The sequence below is a fragment of the Coenobita brevimanus genome, chromosome 44, assembly GCF_032717465.1.
Source record: "Coenobita brevimanus isolate Jiangsu-jjx chromosome 44, ASM3271746v2, whole genome shotgun sequence".
In the NCBI taxonomy this organism is placed as follows: Eukaryota; Metazoa; Arthropoda; class Malacostraca; order Decapoda; family Coenobitidae; genus Coenobita; species Coenobita brevimanus.
The window spans coordinates 6,761,868-6,776,357 of NC_136997.1; the positions used below are offsets into that span (position 1 = coordinate 6,761,868).

General features: G+C 40.4%; 1 protein-coding gene across 1 annotated transcript in view; it reads left to right on the plus strand.

Moving 5' to 3' along the window:
* Positions 1–14,490, plus strand: part of LOC145397956 (glutamate receptor ionotropic, delta-2-like) — a 177,531-nt gene that overhangs the window by 57,863 nt on the left and 105,178 nt on the right. The window lies entirely within an intron of this gene.

Here is a 14,490-nt window from a genome sequence, read left to right on the forward strand (position 1 = left end):
AGGCCAAACAGATCCATGGAAGAAATAGTTTCATGTGGGAATATATGTTTACAGAGAAATTTTCCCTAAGGAACACGTTCAATACGTAAAAGTAGGTCCATAGGGGAGATGGGTCCTTAAGTGATAATATGCCCATATGTGAGTTGTTTTCTTATAGGAAGAAAATTTGTCACTAATGGAAAACAGATTAATAGAAAAATTGGCTCAAAGGAAATAGATAATGGAGCATTGGGAAAGAGGTCCAAGGAGAGTTAAAGGTCGATGAGGAAACTATGCCCATGGTGGAAAATCAGTCCATGGTGGGAAATATGTCCATGGTGTAAATAGGTTCATAGGGAAAAATAGGCCATTTGGGATACTGGGTAAGCAGGAAAAAAATTGGTTAATGAGGAAAATACAGGCTCATGTTGAAAATATTTCCATGAGCAGAATTATGTCCATGAGAAGTTAAGGTCCAAGGTGGAAAATAGGTTCTGGGGAAACATGGGTCATCGGTAGAAATTTTGTCAATGAAAGAACATGTCCTTGAGGAAAATAAGTGAGTGGAGTTGACACTCGGGGGCAGTAGATGGAAGCGGGTCAGTACAGTACATTGTTTCACCCCAACGTTACTCGTAAAGGGAGAGTGTTTCAATATTCCAGCTGCCACATGCTCCCCAGCTTCAATTGATATTTCATTATAAACACAATAATAATCATTGTTACAGGATTATTTCCAATGGTAGTGCAGTGAAAATAATGAGCATTTCTAAATAATAATTAGTGCTTTTCCAGGGAACTTCGTTAACAAACAAGTTAACTCTGTCTGTCTGTCTGTCTCTGTCTCTGTCTCTGTCTGTCTCTCTCTCTCTCTCTCTCTCTCTCTCTCCCTCTCTCAGTAACCAATGTCATTTTGCAGGAAACCACTTCTTACTCTTAGAGGTAACCATATACCCAATAAAGGGAGTGATTGCAGGCTACTGTGACGCCCCTGTCAACTGGGCAGAGAAGCAAATGCAGAGTCTATCCAGGAAACAAAACTTCGCACTCTTCCTCACGCCTCTATGTGGCGAGGCATTGTTTACCGCAAAGAACATGGTTCGCTGCCCGGGATAGCCCGGCAGGGGCGAATGCATGCCTGCAGTTAATGAGTCTACTCAGCCAGAAGGACCGGGATTGCTCTACAACAGCAACGGGTATCTTAAAAATGTCATCGATATCAGCAAGTTGCCTTAAAAAATAAAAAAAGCCCATGAGGAACTTTTATTAAGTATTAATGGATACCAGGAATAACAGTACTCCAGCAGCCAGCCATAGTTATGAAAAAAAAAAATAATAATATGTAGACCTTTAATACTTATGGGATTCAGATTTCTGCCTTGGTTTTGCCCCTTAATGGTGTTGACGGTATTATAGCCCCAGCTTCAGCTGGAACTAAACCAAGTGTAAAGCAAGCTGGAGATGCTCTTGAATTTCATCATGTTCCTTTTGCAGGATAGGGAGCGTGGTGAGGAGTTCATACTCGTATATAACTAGACAAATCTGCTGCCCACTAATATGGGTGCCACCACTAGATATCAACAAAGTTCAGCACCAGAGTTAACAGATTACACACACACACACACACACACACACACACACACTTGAGAAGCGAGAGAGGCAGGACGTACCACACATCGCTCCGTGCTTGGCCAATCTTGGCCACAACTGGCCATACCTAAATAGTATCTATATATGAGTCAGGCTCTGAACTAGGTTAAACTAAACGGTGTTCTAATATAAAAAAGGAAGTTTAAGTAAAAGTGTTGTTCAAATAACAGAATACAACAAAGTAGTGCAGGAATGTGCCGAGCAAGCTAATCAGCTGTTTAGTGTTTCCTGTTTGGTCTGCGGCGAACAGGAATGCAAAACTGTAAGTTGAATCTTTCTCTTAGTACCACAAGATGACCACCATCTTTAGTAATACAAATTTGGAAGGAGTTAAGAAAAGGGATAAAGGCAGAAAGCAGGATGATGATTTCTACCAGGAACTTGTTTAATGGAGACGTACAGTAAGCTGGTAGAACGGGTACACAGATTAGAGAAGGCATTTCAGAGTGAAATGGATGAAATTAAGAAACAACTGCACATGCAGAAGGAAAATGAAAAATTAGTCTATCTATCTACTGTCAGATGCCTTAATCTCGTAAGAGGTGGCCACAAACAAGTCGCCTCCATGTCACCCTGTCCCATGCCATTTCACTGCCCTGCTCCCAGCTCACACCCCTCTCTCTCATATACCGCTCCACTCCCCTCCATCTCATTCTTGGCTTCCCCCTCTCTCTCCCATCCTCCACCTCACTCACATTAACTTTCCTCATCAGTCTCTCACTCTCCATCCTCTCCACATGGCCCAACCACCGCAGTGTGTTTCTCCTAAAGGTTCCTATCACGTCCACATCCACACCACAATGCTCCTTCACATCCTCATGTGTCAGTATGTCTCTCCATGTGACTCCACAGGCTCCTCTCAAATAACTCATTTCCACTGCTCTCACTCTTGACTTTTGTCCCTCCAATAACGTCCAAGCTTCACTTCCATACGTTAGAGTTGGTATCACAATACTGTCATGTAGTAACTTTTTTACTTCCATGCTCAATTCCCTGTTTTTTATCACTACTTTCAAGAAACCAAAAACCTTTCTTCCTTGTTATATCCTTTCAAGCACATCATCCTCCAAACTTCCATCCTTGATCATCACATTACCCAAATATTTAAATGTGCTCACATTTTCCATTTCCTCCTTGTCCAACCTCACTGTACGTTCACTGACTTCACTTCTCTCAAAGACCATAACTTTACTCTTCCCTACATTCACCTTTAGATTCCGTTCCTTACACACTCTCCCAAACTCATCCACCAAGCCTTGCAGCTCCCCTTTGTCTTCACTTAACAACACAGTATCATTTGCAAACAACAGTATTGTATAGGGAGTTTCCTAACACTGCCTTCTCTCAATAGGGTCACTCCAACATCCACTACCCTACCGTGTATCTCTTTCATAACCCCATCCATAAACAGATTGAACAACCATGGAGACATGACATATCCGTTTCAATCCAACCTTCAGACTGAAAAATTCACTCAATTCACTATCCACACACACTACAGCCTTAGCACCCTCATACATACTCTTCACAGCATTCAACAACTTCCCATCTACTCCATATATTCTTAATACTTTCCACAGTCCTTGTCTATCCACCCTGCCATATGCTTTCTCCAAATCCATGACGGCTACATACAACTTTTTTCCCTTCTCTAGAAACTTTTCCTCTAAAGACCTAAGAAAGAATATCTGATCTACACAACCTCTTCCCTTCCTAAAACCTCCTTGTTATTCTCCAACTAATTCCTCTGTTACTTCCCTAACTCTGTTAATAAATATCCTACCATATACTTTTCCTATTATACTAAGAAGACAAATGCCCCTGTGGTTACCACACACTTCTTTTTCCCCGTTTCCATTGTACAAGGGAATAATTATAATTATCCCTGACTTCCAATCCTACGGGACTCTACCTTCCTCCCAGGCCAATCTCCTCATCTTCCACGTCCATTCTACTACTATCTCTCCGCCATGCTTCAGCATTTCACCACACACTCCATCAATTTCTGGGACTTAGCCCATTTTGACTTTCTTCATTGCGTCCACAACTTCCATCCTACTGATTTCTTCCTCTTCTCTCACATCCCTCCTTCTCCCAGCCATTCCCCAGCCACTTATACCCACATTACTTTCATTCTCTATGTTCAACAATTTCTTAAAGAAGGACGCAACTGTCAGTAGAGGTGGATTCACTTAAAAGAAAGAGTAAAGTTGTCAACCACGAGAGTGTTATGAGCATGTTGAAGGAAGTATCAGAGGAAATCTGTAGTAAAGACATAGAGGAACACAAAAGGCTAGGGAAATATGAGAGAGATAAGTCAGGGGCCCTAAAAGTAACCTTCCAGAGTGAAAACACTGTGGAGGAGATACTAAAAAATGCAAACAAACTTGTGGAAAAAGAGGAATTCAAAAATGTATGGATAAAAAGATGCCTAACTCAAGAGGTACTGGGCTGACTAAAAGAGAAAAGGAGGAGCACATTTTTTTTTTTTTTTACAAAGTAATATGATTGCAGGAACAAAGGTGGTACATATCCAGGAGGGAATAAAAAGGAGGCAGGTCTTAGACTCAAGTCATGACAAGTATGTAAGCAAGATGATTAAGTTGATTTACTCGACTGCAGATGGAATGGTATCTAAATTATTAGAGATGAATGATTATATCAAAGAAAAGGAACCAAATTAACACCAAGGATATCAAACGATATCCTTAGTCTAGAGGAATACAATATATGGAGAAGAGATAGGAACTTTAAAAAAGGAGAAGGAATTATAATATGAACAAAGAAAAGTCCGGAAGTCGAAGAAATAGAACTAGATATACCCTCACAAATAGAACTGATTGCAGTAGAGATTAATACATCTGAAAGGAAAGTAATTGTGCCAAATTTATGCATGCCGTCCAGATCAAACACTTGGGAAAGTTTAAGAGCATTACTACATAGAGTGGAGGAGAAATCTGAAAGAATTATGCTAACTGGATATTTGAATACAAATATAAATAGGAATACTCTAGATATGAAAAACCAGGAAAGCTGTTGGGACCAAAAGCTCCTGGATCTTGTGCAGGAGTTTTTCCTAACGCAGCATACAAAGGAAAGCACCAGAAAAAAATTGGACTTGATGTACCATCAGTACTAGGTCTTATATTTACCAGGCAAGAAAATGACAATATTATGTCTCACCCTCCATTCGGCAAAACCGACCATGCAGTGTTAACTTGCAACTTCTGGATTGTATATGACGTAGTTAACAATAATGAAAGTTACAAAAAGAGCGTTAACTACAAAAAAGGCAACTATGATGACCAAAAGAAATGCTTCTTAGAAATAGATTGGGAAAAAGCTTAGAGGACAAGATTCAATTGTTATATATGGAAAATTCTGTGAACTTTATGAAATAGGAGTCCAGAAGTACATCCCCCAGCACAAACAAGCAGAAATGAAAATAAATAAATGGTTTAATAAAGAATGTAAAAAATCAAAATAAACAAGAGATTTGTTGTGGAATAGATACAGAAGACACAATAGTGAGAGGGCATATAACAACTATAAACAGGCAAGAAACAATTATACAAGAATAAAGAGAGAAGCCCAAAAACAGTTTGAGGAAGACATCATAGCAAAAGTAGTGGTCAACCGACGCTATTTTACAGCTACATCAGAAGCAAAACCAAAGTAAGAGAAAAAATACAGTCCATTACGATGAAGGGATCCTCTATACACAGGAGAAAGATATTTGTGATGCACTAAATAAAAATGTCCAACAAGTTTTCACAGAAGAAAATGATTTTGAGAGGGATGATGTGGAACATCCATGCTCAAATATATTACCAGATATACAAATATTAGAAAAAGAAATACAAGAGGAGCTAAGTGAATTAGACAAAGTGAAAGCAAACGCTCCTGACGAAATTTTATGTTGGATGCTACATGAATGTGCAAAGGAGTTAAGTAGACCATGATCCTTAATATTCAAGAAATCCTTGGGTCAAGGTATTCTACGTGATATTTGGAAGAAAGTAAACATTGTTACCTTATTCAAGAGAGGGAACAGACAAAATCCACTCAACTACTGACCAGTATCACTAACCAGTGTTGTAAGATACTGGAAAAGCTGATCAGAAAAGTTTGGGTAAACCATCTAGAAGAATATAATATGATAACAGAAAGGCAATTTGGTTTCAGAAGGGAAAAATCATGTGTTACTAATCTATTAAGTTACTATGACAGAGTTGCAGAAACATTACAGAACAGAGAAGGATGGGTGGACAGTATCTATTTAGATTTCAAGAAAACATTTGGCAGAGTACCACACCAAAGACTTTAATGGAAACTACCGTCAAGGAGGAATCCGAGGGAACCTGTATTGATGGATGCAAGATTTTGTCATAAAAAGAAAAATGAGAACAGTACTAAGGGGAAATTACTCATCATGGAGGGACGTGACTAGCAGAGTTCAACAGCGCTCAGTGCTGGCACTAATCATGTTTTTAGTGTATATAAATGACATAGGTAGTAACATGGGAAATGAAAGCTATCTAAATATGTTTGCTGATGATGCAGTAATACGAAGGATAATTACTAACATAGACTCTTGTAAAGAGGTACAGGAAGATTTGTATAAACCTCATGAATGGAGTAATACATGACTAATGGAATTCAATGAGGACAAGTGTCATGTAATCAAGTTTGGTAAAAGTGGGAAAAGATCAGTGCTGGGCAGGAGTGCAAACACTTGCGCAAAGTGTAATTGCGCACCGTTGCGCTCCAGTGAATATCGTTTGTGCATTGCGCACCGCACGAGACCATGCGCAATATTGCGCTTTTGCACATGAAAAGGCAGGTGCGCAAGCACAAATTTATTTACGTTTGCACAACTAAATTGCGCTTGTGCACCTGCCTTGCGCACCTGTCCTGTGGATTGTGCCCTGCACAATCCAAGGGACACGTGGTCTTGGGAGCTTCCCGTATGTCTGGACAAGGGTGGGGAGGCACGGGCGGTTGCAAGGGTTCTGCTGGGGGGAGGCGGGAGGGACAGAGGGTAGTAGCATTTCTTAAAATGCTTCAACAGAGATAATGTATTTTAATATTTTTTAAATTATTATTAGTAAATAATAATAACTTAAAAATGCATTATTTATTAAGAGTTGCATATGCAATTCTTTACAAAAATCATTAAAACATATTATTTAAATCAAATATCCACAGGCTAATAATTAATTAAGCTGTGGATATTTGATTTTAGTAATGTTTTAATTACTTTTCCAAGGAATTACACATGCTATTGTATATCTATATTGAATCATTAAATAAAACGTCATGCGAAAATGCAGATAAAAGTAAAACTGGCAACATCAGAGCCTTTGTTTCCTTGTCCCTCCGCTTCGCAGCCCGCTCACTCCTTTGTTTGAACTTCCACGAGTGAAAAAGTTCCTACATGACAGATACCAACTCTAATGTATGGAAGTGAAGCTTTGACCTTGTTGGAGGGACAGAAGTCAAGAGTGAGAGCTGTGGAAATAAACGAGCTATTTGAGAGGAGCATGTGGAGTTACGTGGAGAGACAGACTGACAAATGAGGAAGTGAAGGATCGTTGTGGTGTGGATGTGATGGGAAGCGATAGGAGAAACATACTGAGGTCATAGAAGAGGATGGAGAGTGAGAGACTAACGAGGAGTGTATGTGAGTGAGGTGGAGGGGGGGAGAGGGAGGGGGAGGCCAAGGATGAGATGGAGGGATGGAGTGGAGAAGTATATGAGAGAGTGGGGTGTGAGCTGCGAGCAGGGCAGTGAAATGGTGGGGGACAGGGTGACATGGAGGCGATTTGTTGCCTGTTTGTGGCCAGTGGCCACCCCTTACGGGATTAAGGCGTCTGGCCATAGACAGATAGAATAATGATAAATAAAAGTAAGTATGCTATTTGATTCAAATATATCAATATTTTACAGTAATTCCCACAAATATTTGGAAATGGTTTGTGCTTGTGCTTTGCGACATTGCGTAAGCTAAATATTTGTCAGATTGTGCAAGGTAGTGAACTGTGGATTGCGCATTGTGCTTGCACAAGGTCCTTCTTCGTTTGCGCTGCCCACCACTAGAAAAGACCAGATTGGTATTATAAGCTAGGAAGTAAAACCTTACATCAGAAAGACAGAAGGACCTAGGTGTGATTATTAATAACAGACTATCTCTGGCTGACCACACCAATGAGAAGGTGCGGAACATGTATACACTGCTTGCAAATATGGGAATAGCATTCACATACATAAATGATGACATGCAGAGAAAGATAATAATGTCATTCATCAGACCAACCCTTAAGTATGCATCAGGAGCCTGGAATCCTCATCTCAGAAAACACATAGATAAGACTGAAAAAGTTCAAAGGGCCGCTGCAAGATGGGTACCAAGCTTAAGGGATCTAAGCTACGAAGAAAGACTAGATAAACTAAAACTGCCAACACTACAGGAGAGAAAGAAAAGAGGAGACATTATTATGATATATAAATGCATATCAGGGAAAGAGAAAATAGACATAAATTAATATATATCCTATGGGGAAGCATCAGCAACAGGACGCTGCAAAAAACTGCATAAAAAGAAAGGCAATAAAGCTTATAAAGCTTATAAAAAAAGCTTGGGTAAATCATCTATAAGAACACAGTATGATAACAGAAAGACAGTTTGGTTTCAGAAAAGGAAAATCATGTGTTACTAATCTGTTGAGCTACTATGACAGAGTAACAAACACAATACAGGAAAGAGAAGGATAGGTGGACAGTATCTATTTAGATTTCAAGAAAGCTTTTGACACAGTACCAAACCAAAGACTTTTATGGAAACTGTACCATCAAGGAGGAATTTGAGGCAGACTGTTTTGTTGGATGCAAGTCTTTCTCATAAAAAGAGAAATGAGAACAGTAGTAAGAGGAAACTACTCATCATGGAAAGAAGTGACTAGTGGAGTACCACAGGGTTCAGTGCTGGCACCAATCATGTTTTTAGTGTATATAAATGATATAAACAGTAACACTGGAAATGAGAGCTATCTGAATATGTTTGCAGATGATGCAAAAATACAAAGGAGAATTACTAGCACAGACTCTTGTAAAGAGCTACAAGAAAAATTAAATAAACTTCATGAATGGAGTAGTACATGGCAAATGGAATTCAATGTGGACAAGTGTCATGTAATCAAGTTTGGTAAAAGTGGAAAAAGACCTGATTGGGATTATAAGTTAGGAAACAAAACCCTATACACATCAGAAAGAGAGAAAGACCTAGGTGTGATTATCAATAACAGACTATCTCCGGCTGACCACATCAGCGAGAAGGTACGGAACATGTATACACTGCTTGCAAATATGAGAATAGCATTCACATACATAAATGAAGACATGCTAAGAAGGATAATAACATCATTCATTAGACCAACCCTGGCATTTGCATCAGTAGTCTGGAGTCCTCATCTCAAAAAGCACATAGACAAGATTGAAAAAGTTCAAAGGGCCGCTACAAGATGGATACCAAGCTTAAGGGACCTAAGCTACGAAGAAAGACTAAATAAACTGAATCTACCAACACTACAGGAGAGAAGGAAAAGAGGTGACATGATAATGCTATATAAGTGCATATCAGGGAAGGAGAAAAATGGACATAAATGATTACTTAATATATGGAGAAGCATCAGCAAGAGGACACTGCAAAAAACTGCATAAGAAGAGAGGTGATAAAGACGTAAGGAAATTCAGTTTCCCAAACAGAGCAATTGATCAATGGAATGCACTACCGAATGAAATAGTGTGTGCCATAACAATTCACAAATTTAAGGATATGTACGATAAATATGGTTTAAGACACGGGACAGTACGAGCTTGACTCATTCCTGTAAAGATACAATTAGGTAAGAACAATTAGGTAAGGTAAGAACACACACACACACACACACACACACACACACACACACACACACACACACACACAGATGGATAGACAGATAGATAGATAGATAGATTGATAGATAGTTATAGATAAAGATATATAGATATATGGATCTACTTGCTGAAGATTTCCCTGTTCCGGGACCAGTTCCCTCTCACCCCTCATGTGGAACGAGTCCTGAAGCAGATAAAGGTCTTCATGGTCACGGTGTACCTTCGAGCTTGGTACTTGTCGCCAGTCGGAACTGACGCACCCACAATTGATCTGGCTATCCTCAAGACACTACAGATCTACAAGAACCAGGTTGACGAGGAAGTGGGTGGCAATGCGCTCAAAAAACTTCAGAAACATGGCTGGCGTCTGAGTGAGGATCTCACAGGCTTTGGCTTTTTCTCGAACCTCGTGCCTGAGGAAGAAAGAGCTCAGATGCTCCTCAACCTTCACCAGAAGCCTCCTCGAAAGATGAGGATGAGGAAGATGGATTTCCGAGTGTTGTGAGACCCCACAGACTTGAAGACTGCTGATTTCGTCACGATCAAAACCTGGAAGTTCCTAGGGAGCTCAAGGACATCGAGGAGCACTGCGACCAGGTCATGGCAGTCAACTTAGTCAACGATTGTGCTGAACGTGGAGTCAAGGTGGCAGCTGATTCTAATGAGAAACTCACGAGGGGCGAGGAGGAGAGACAGCTGACCCTCCAAATCATCCCGAACCACATGAACGAGGTTCCTCAACAGCAGAAGTCCGTATTTGTTTATCATTATGTTTCCTGCTGTGAGTCTTGAGGTGTCAGGACATTATCCCCTTGAGGACAATGTCCCAGCGTCCATAATATCCCCCGAGGACAAAATACCCCCTGGACAGTATCCCCCCATGCACAATATCCCCATAAGACAAAATACCCCTGGACAATAACCCCCCATGCACCATATCCCCATAGTACAAAATACCCCTGGAATATATCCCCCCATGCACAATATCCCCCAAGGACAAAATACCCCTGGACAATATCCCCTTATGCACAATATCCCCCCGAGGACAACAACCCCCGGATATTCCCCCATGCACAGTATCCCATGAGGGTAAATCTTACCCCATTTTCTGTATTGTACCTCTGTGCCCGTATTGGTTACATATCGCAGCTCTTATACATAGATTAGATTAGATTATATATATATATATATATATATATATATATATATATATATATATATATATATATATATATATATATATATATATATATATATATATATATATATATATATACAGTATGTGTGTGTGTGTGTGTGTGTGTGTGTGTGTGTGTGTGTGTGTGTATTTCGTTCCCCCGTCTTGGTCGTGCCTCATGCCACCGCTGAAGAGTGTCCCTGATGCCACTGCAGCCAGTGGCATAGCTAACGGGGGGACAGGGGAGGGGGTGTACGGTACTGTTTGGAAACTTTCCTTGGGTCCCCAGATGGACCCTTCAGTTTTTAATAACACAAAAATATGTACCAAGTTAAAAAATATATAAATATTTACATAAAAAATGAAAAGAAACATTGTGTCTGACCAGAAAATTGTTCATTTTTTTTTAATGATTTGCAAATTTTCTTACGTTTCTGGGGATTTTACTATGAATCATCTATATACACTTGACTGAGTGGTAATTTTAAACATTTATATTATAAGTAGTGTTATGCCCAGGAAAACTTAACTCAATGGATGCTATTGAAAATCTAAGGAAGTTTAAAGAATGCTCTTTGCGGCTATATGGTTTCAGAAGACTTGAAGAAATTTGTTTTACCTGCTTGTAAGACCTTGTTCATTTACACTAACAAAAATTCTCATGCTTTCATCATTTATTTTAGTTAACGAGTTCTTCACAGTGTAAGGGTATCCTGTTTTTAGGGTAGCTCTACATCGAGTGGCAAGCCAAATGATTTCCTATAAACCAGGAAAGCATTTACAACACTGGGTGGTAACCTTATAACCAACCGACACGTGTTCCCTACGTGGCAGCAAGTGGGTTGGCAAAGGATTAGTGCCCCTTTCCGGAAAACAGCTAACTAAAAACGCGAACAAGAAGCCTCGGTCCAGGACTGACCAAAAGATGACAACAAAGGACCGAACAAAGGACTGATATGGATGGCGACATGGAATGTAAAGGGTGCAAATGTTGAGGTGAAAGAGAGAGAGATTGTCCAGTGCTTGATGGTGCGAAAGTTGATATGTGTGGAGTAACTGAAACTAAATGAAGAGGTGAGAGTGCGAGAGAATGGGAGTATGGATGGGGTATATGTGCAGGAGTACATGAGAATGAGAGGGCAAAAGAAGGAGTGTGTATTGTTGTAACAGATGGAAGGAGAATATAAGAGAGTATGGACCAGTGGGCTCAAGGATTGTGTGGGTAAGATTGAGAGTTGGACTACAAATTGGGTGATTGTGTGCATGTATGTGATAATGAAAGATCGTGCAAGCAGAGTGAAAGAAGAGTTCTGGACAAATGTGGAAGTGTGCATGGAAAAGTTTGAAAGGAATGAAAGTGTTTTTGACTGGTGATATGAATGGTAAAGTAGGGAATGTGAAGGTGGATGGAGTAGTTGGTGAGTGGGGTTTCCCTGCTGAGATAGATGAGAGTGGCAGTGCTTTACTGGACATTTCTACTGGGATGGGGTTGGTGATAGCCAATACCCTCTTTAGGCACAAAATGATCCACAGGTATACATGGCGAGTGACAAGAAGGGTGGGTGGTGAACTGAATGAAAGGAAGGCAATGATTGATTATATGTGTGTGGATGAAAGGATGTGAAGAAGTGTAATCGATGCAAGAGCATAGAGGTTGGGGGAGTGGACTTTCTGACCACCATTTGGTGGTGGTCCGAATCAAGGTCCAAGTAAAATGGAGAAATAGAAAAAGGGAAGGACGGGAGGTAGGAGTAGATGCAGAGAGAATGAAAAGGTTACAGGAGGGTAAGACATAGGCAGTACATAAAAGAGAAGTGGAGGAACGATTAGGTAAATATCAACTGGAGCAGACAGGGGACGTGGAAGGTGTGTGCAAGATATTCACAGAAGAAATATGTGCAGCATGTGAGGTGGTGTGTGGGGTGAAGAGATGATGCGAGATGTGAAAGGAACAGCATGGTGGAATGAAGAGGTGAGACAGGCTGTGGGACAACAGAAAAAAACATATAATGAATGGATGAGAAATAGGGGAGTGGAAGAAGTTGAGAGACGGAAGAGAGAGTTATATGTAGAAAGGAAGAGAGAGGTGAAAAGATTAGTAAGAGAGAGTAAGAAAAGAGTGGATGAGGAATTTGGAAGGAATTTGAGTGTAAAGTGGAAGGACTGTAAGAAAATGTTCTGGAAAGAGGCAAAGAGAGTTAGACAGGGGGGCAATGAAGTTAGTAGGGGAGTGAAAGATAAAAAATGGTAGAAAACTAGTGGAGAAGGGAGAAAAAGTGAACAGATGGAGAGAACACTTTAAGGAATTGTTGAACATAAAGAATGAAAGTAATGCGAGTATGAGTGGCTGGGGAATGGCTGGGAGAAGGAGGGAGGTGAGAAGACAGTAAGAAATCAGTAGGATGAAAGTTGTGGAGGTAATGAGGAAAGTCAAAATGGGGAAAGCCCCATGAATTGATGGAGTGTGTGGTGAAATGCTGAAGCATGGGGGAGAGATAGTAATAGAATGGATGTGGAAGATTTGCAGATTGGCCAGGGAGGAAGGTAGAGTCCCGGAGGATTGGAAGTCAGAGTATAATTACTCCCTTATACAAAGTGATCATACGGGCATCTATCTTCTTAGTGTAATAGGAAAAGTATATGGTAGGATACATATTGACAGAGTTAGGGAAGTAACAGAGGAATTAGTTGAAGAAGAACTGGGAGGCTTTAGGAAAGGAAGAGGTTGTGTAGATCAGATATTCATTCCTAGATCTTTAGAGGAAAAGTTTCTACAGAAGGGAAAGAATTTGTATGCAGCCTTCATGGATTTGAAGAAAGCATATGACAGGGTGGATAGACAAGGATTGTGGAAAGTATTAAGAATATATAGAGTAGATGGGAAGTTGTTGAATGCTGTGAAGAGTATGTATGAGGGTGCTAAGGCTGCAGTGCATGTGGATAGTTAACTGAGTGAATTTTTCTATCTGAAGGTTGGGTTGAAACAGGGATGTGTCATGTCTCCATGGTCGTTCAATCTGTACATGGATGGGGTTATAAAAGAGATACAAGGTAGGGCAATGGATGTTGGAGTGGCGCTAGTGAAAAAGGGTAATGTTTGGAAACTCCCTGCACTGTTGTTTGCAGATGATACTGTGTTGTTAAGTGAAGACGAAGGGGAGCTGCAAGGCATGGTGGATGAGTTTGGCAGTGTGTAAGGAACGAAATCTAAAGGTGAATGTAGGGAAGAGTAAAGTTACCGTCTTTAAGAGAAGTGAGGTCAGTGAATGTACAGTGAGGTTGGATGATGAGGAAATGGAAAACGTGAGTACATTTAAGTACCTGGGTAGTGTGATGTGTAAGCAAGGAAGTTTGGCGGGTGAAGTGCTTGAAAGGGTACAACAAGGAAGAAAGGTTGCTGGTTCTTCGCGAGCAGTGATAAGAAGCAGTGAAGTGAGCATGGAAGTAAAAAAGTTACTACATGGCAGTATTATGATACCAACTCTAATGTATGGAAGCGAAGCTTGGACGTTGTTGAAAGGACACAAGTCAAGAGAGAGCAATGGAAATGAGTTATTTGGGAGGAGCCTGTGGAGTCACATGAACAGACAGACTGACAAATATGGATGTGAAGGAACGTTGTGGTGTGGAATGGATGTGATAGGAAGCGTTAGGAGAAACACACTGAGTTGATTTGGCCATGTGGAAAGGATGGAGATTGAAAGACTAATGAGAATGTATGTGAGTGAGGAGGAGGGGAAGAGAGGAAA